The sequence below is a fragment of the Hyperoodon ampullatus genome (genome assembly GCF_949752795.1).
Source record: "Hyperoodon ampullatus genome assembly, chromosome: 18".
Lineage (NCBI taxonomy): Eukaryota > Metazoa > Chordata > Mammalia > Artiodactyla > Ziphiidae > Hyperoodon > Hyperoodon ampullatus.
The window spans coordinates 47,719,085-47,725,129 of NC_136931.1; positions in this window are offsets into that span (position 1 = coordinate 47,719,085).

Genomic DNA, 6,045 nt, shown 5'->3' on the forward strand with positions numbered 1-6,045 from the left:
CAAGTCCATTCTCTACGTCTGTGTCTATTCCTGTCCTGCCCCTGGGTTCATCAGAACCATTTTTTTTATATTTGTTTTAAGATTTCATATATATGTGTTAGCATACAGTATTTGTTTTTCTCTTTCTGACTTCACAATGTATGACAGACTCTAGGTCCATCCACCTCACTACAAATAACTCAATTTTGTTTCTTTTTTATGGCTGAGTAATATTCCATTGTATATATGTGCTACATCTTCTTTATCCATTCATACGATGATGGACCCTTAGGTTGCTTCCATGTCCTGGCTATTGTAAATAGTGCTGCAGTGAACACTGTGGTACCTGACTCTTTTTGAATTATGGTTTTCTCCGGGTATATGCCCAGTAGTGGGATTGCTGGGTCATATGGTAGTTCTATTTTTAGTTTTTTAAGGAACCTCCATACTGTTCTCCATAGTGGCTGTATCAATTTACATTCCCACCAACAGTGCAAGAGGGTTCCCCTTTCCTAGAAGTCATTTTGAGGTTTTTGTTTCATGGAATGAATTTTTGTTTCTCAGGATATAGAATAACTTTATCTTAAATGCCCTGCCAAATAGTGACTAATCCATTTACCTGGCCAAGCCTTCTATTCCCAGTTAATGATAGTACCATGAGGATGGATCCCCTTTTTTCCCAGTTCCTTATCAAATGCCCTTCCTACAGTTAATTTTTGTATAACCACTTGGCAACACTTTCCCCTTGTGCTGTTTTTGTCTAAGCAGTCCCATGACACAGAAACAGTCCTCCTTTACATGGTGATTTGTTAATGCTTAGGTAGAATTACACATTAGATACTTCAGATTTTCTTCAAAGACATGAGTGGGAAAATGGCAAGGTAGGAGAAGCTTTGATTGATTTCAGTAACAGTCTTCAGTAAAAACGGTCTTCTGTTTTGGAGACCTTTAAGAATATTATTAGGGGGCTTCCCTGGTGGCGCAGTGGTTGAGAGTCTGCCTGCCGATGCAGGGAACACGGGTTTGTGCCCCGGGCCGGGAAGATCCCACATGCCGTGGAGCAGCTGGGCCCGTGAGCCATGGCCGCTGAGCCTGCACGTCCGGAGCCTGTGCTCCTTAACGGGAGAGGCCACAACAGTGAGAGGCCCGTGTACCGCAAAAAAAGTTGGCTTGGGGGTAGGACTCCATGTGGGCCAATGCTGTTTTTCAATGGCACTGTTTTCTGTTTTTGTGTGTGGGGTGATCAGGCATTCCCAGTTTCTACATAAAAAACCATCCCAAAATTGTGGCTTAGAACAATGATAGCATTTGTTTTAATCATTAATTTGTTCATTGGGCAGAACTTTGTGGAGACATCTAGTCTCTGCTCTACTTGGCTTCAGCTGGGGTGGTTTTAAGATTGGGGGCTGGAATCATCGGAAGGCTTGCTCACGTATTTGGTGGTTGATGCTGGCAGTCTGCTGGAACCTCAGCTGGACTGTGGTTGGAATATCTAGCTGTGGCCTTCTTATGTAGCTGCTTGGATTCCTCAAAATGGTTGGGTTTCAGGGTGAGCATCTTGACAGTGAGTTAGTAGGAAGCTCTATTTTCTTTCCTAATCCAGCCATGGAAAATAGACAGTGTCATTTCCACTGCACTCTATTCATCAGGAGAATCACAAAGGCCTGTTCTGTTTCAAAGGAAGGGAAATAAACTCCACTTTAAAAAAAATTATATTTTTGGGTGCGTTGGGTCTTCGTTGCTGTGTGCGGTCTTTCTCTAGTTGCAGTGAGTGGGGGCTACTCTTTGTTGCGGTGCGCGGGCTTCTCATTGCGGTGGCTTCTCTTGTGGAGCACGGGCTCTAGGGTGCCCGGGGTTCAGTAGTTGTGGCTCATGGGCTCTAGAGCACAGGCTCAGTAATTGTAGTGCACGGGCTTAGTTGCTCCACGGCATGTGGGATCTTCCTGGACCAGGGCTCAAACCCATGTCCACTGAATTGGCAGGCAGATTCTTAACCACCGCGCCACCAGGAAAGCCCCTAAACCCCACTTCTTGATGAAGTAGGTGAATGGCAAAATTCTGGAAGAACATTCAGGACCTGAAATATTGTGGGCCTTACTGGAATTTACAGTATGTGCACCTTATTGGAATTTACACTATGTGCCAATCCCTGAGGCCAAAGATGAGGTTTAGGTGTGGATGGTGTCTTCCCTTTGCAGCCCTGCAAAGTAGAATAGCGGGAGGAGTATCTGCTCGAGATGTGCCCAATCTCAGGCCCAGGCCAGTATTAGCAGAGTGGAAGATGAGCCAGAACCCTCCTGCTGAAGTGTCTGGATCCTACTTTCAGACAGGAGGACCTCTGCTTGGTATCTGTGCTTGTTTACTGGATTCTTTGTGTGTGGACTGTTTAGATTTGTCCAGAACCCATCTTACCTGTTATTTTCTATGTATGTTGATAAGGTACTGTTTACAGGCAGGAAGACAAAAGAAAAAAGCACATAGTAATGTGTAGCATTTGGGGAGCTGAGAAGTACATCTGGTGTCAGACCAACTTTTCTTTTCCCAGTTCTCACCTCTGTAGTCTCTGTGCTTCTCCAGGAGGGAAACCCTGAAGAGTACTGACAAGTTCTCAACCATTTTAAACCATGGCTTTGGTAAGTTTCTGTTTCTCTCTAGTTCTTGAACATAGTTATATATTAGATCATGTGAACATTTCTTTATTTAGAAATGTCCTGTGTAACAGATCTCTAAGAAGCTGTCCCCAGTTCCTCCCATACCAGTGAAGTATGATGCCAACCAGCCCAGGGTCCTCCTGATGGGTCTCCCTGTTCTTCCATTAATGTGTAGCATCTCCTATAAGTTCAGCCTTATTTCAAGAAGAGTTATGGAGTAAAATTAAATCGCTTGAGGAGGAGGTATTTCACCATCCAAAGAATGGTGGAGACATGATTAAGAGAAGTTGGTCCCATTTGATTACTCATGGAAAAACTTAGAAATTCTTTGCATTTTCTAGGAAAATATACGATTGGCAGTTGATTGGCTCCAGTGTTGGTATGTGTTGAGATTACATGTTTTATGGGCTTTTAGGATTGGGTAGGAGTAAAATTGGGACTTGCATACAGAGAGATCAGGGATCTACCTTGGGAATCAGTCATGGAAAGATGATTATCAGGAGGAAGATTTATTGTGTACTTGAAAAGTTTGTGCTGGTTTAAGATGATTTTCTATGTGATTATGGACCATTATGTGTTTTATATCCACTAACTCAGGATCAAGGAAAGTATTCAGTGAGGGATGGTGGCTCAGCTAGATTTAAAAGAAGTAGATAACTACAGACTCCCATCAGTAGAAAAGATGTTAGAGATTTTTTTCCCCACCCTAAACTTGGTAGTATAAAAGAATAATTAAGAGTGATATATCTACTAGATTAACTGTAGCTGTTAAAAAATTTACTAAATACTTTGGCATAAGAAAGTTTAGTGCTTATTACATATTTTAAAATAATGGTCTTACACCCAAACCGAAACAAGTTAGAGAACAATTTAGTGTGAAATATGAAACCAGTAAAAAAATGACAACTAGAAAAAAAATGGTATATAACATAATGAACCTGAGGCTTGAAGAAATTCTTTAATTTTATGCAAATTATTATCCCTCTATCTATATGGAGATTTAATATTATGTTGGAAAAGAAATTCCATGAATTATATTTTCTTAGTCTGTAATGGAAAAAGAGGATGTAAAAATTAACATTTATTAATAACTTATGAGGTAGGCATATGGCATGCAGTATGCTCATATTCACTATTTCAGTTAATTGGTAAATTGTGATTCTTTTATTCATTTCTAGCCATGTTTCTAGACATGTTTTTATAACTGAGGAACCACATAATAGGCATGAACTAAATCAACTAGATTACTTAAAAATATGTGTATAATCTGTTTCTGAAACACTGATTTCCTTAAGTTCTCTTACCATAGACTTCCAGCCACAGCCTATTTGCTTGCTATATAGCCCCCTTCTTGGATTTCAAACCTTTATTTACTCTCTTTCTATTTTGAAAACATTTCTTGAATTTCACCAGTAATGCTTGGGTTTGTGCTTTTAGGAATGGGTAACATTCAGGAAAGCAGCCCTAGAGTTCACTCAGGAGGAGTGGAATATCTGGGGCTCTGCTCTGAGGGAATTGTACTGGGATGTGATGATAGAAAAAAGCAACTTAGTCTCACTGGGTAAGCTGTCTGCCTCAAATAATTTAAATATTCTCTCTGGAATATCAAGGCTATCTTTTAAGAAACTAGGTGATTTTTTTCACCCCGTTTTCAAAGCATGGGTTAAGCTTTGTTGTGTTGCAGATGACACCTCACCATTCTTCATGACATTCATTCTTCATGATAGTCATACTTTTCTCAGTCCCTTCATATAATTCTACCTTCTTTGATACCCAGGGAGCTAGATGTGATTTGTGGGACACTTAAGACATATCTATTGACAAAGAAACCAGGTGTTATATTGTGTTTGAACTCAGAATTGGTAAAGATGCTGTACATTATTTTCTGACCCACCTTTAGAACAGACAAAAAAAAATCCTGATTTGTACTGATTTTCAAAGTAATCTCTACAATTTACATGGTGATGGATTGAGTCAAAAAATATTTTAAATAGTGAAGTGAACACATTCATTTCTTGTAACAAAATTTTTTTATTTGACCTACATTGTCGTTGAAAATGACAATCCATGAACTTTGCATTTATCAGCATTTGTTTAGCATTCTAGAAAGAACCTGTGAATGTTTCAGAAATCTCCATTTTTCCTCTTAGCAAATAACAAACAAAAATATAGTAATCATAGCCAACACAGTTCTCATTGAACTAACTGTTATACTATATTGCCTTTTAATACAGAGAGCCAGTATAGGTTTAAATAAGACCTTTCTTACCTCTCTCATCTCTCTATTCTTTGTGATTCTTTCATCACCCTAAGGTGACTGTTCTCTCAATCCCTCTACCCTTCTCTGAAGTCTTCACCAATATTATTTTTGCTTACAGGTCATTAGAAATTTAATTCTCAAAGTGTTTTATAGAATTGGTTTTAATTCTTATAAATATTTTTATACATTATTTCATATTTATTTCTTATGGGCAGTGTGACCACCATATTCGAGCAAGGGAAGAAGCTGGGAGGGTTGTCAAGAAGACAGAGAGCTCAGCTGAGTAAGGGCTGATCAGGCAGGGAACTTTAATTACATCTGTTAGGCCTTTAAAAAAATTTTTTCACTTTTCAATTGTTTGCTGTTACTAGATAAAATTAGTTAATTATTATATAATAACTTTGTATCCAGCAACTTCTCTAATTTACTTGTAAGTGCTAGTTCTTGCTTTACAGATTCTTTAGGATTTTGTAAACAAACAATTGCTATCTACAAATAGGGTTTTCTTCTTCTTTGCCAGTGTTTATATCTTCATTCATTTTTATTGCCTTAATGTAATTGCTAGGACTTCCAATACAGTGTTGAACAGAAGTAGTGGAAGTAGACATGGTTGCCATTTTTTGGTCATAGGAGGATAATGTTTAATATTTCATCATTACACATAGGTGGAGATTTTGTATAGATGCTCTATCAAATTTGGCAAGTTCTCTAGTCCTAGCTTGCTGCGAGTTTTTATCATGAAAGGATATTATATTTTGTAAGATACTTTTTCTGAATCTACTGAAGCAATATGTCTTTACTCCTTTATTCAACTAATATGAATTAAATTGATTTTTGATTGTTAACTCAATCTTGTATATGTGGGTCATGTTGTATTTCCTTATATATATTTCCATATTAAATTTGTGTGAAATAATTGAAAAATATGTTGATCTCTGCCCCCAGTTCCTAGTATAGAACTCCTAAAACCCTTGTATTTGCCTAAGTCATAAGAGTACTAGGAGCATCTTTTGTTCTAATATTTGGTCTTTGACTCTGGTTCCTGACAGAGTTCCTAAATCCCTTGGAATTTCCTAGGTAATAGGAGAGTGTCTTTTGTTCTGAGAAGGTAACTCTTGGTGGGCCCCTGGATGGTAGCTGGTCACCAGAAATATC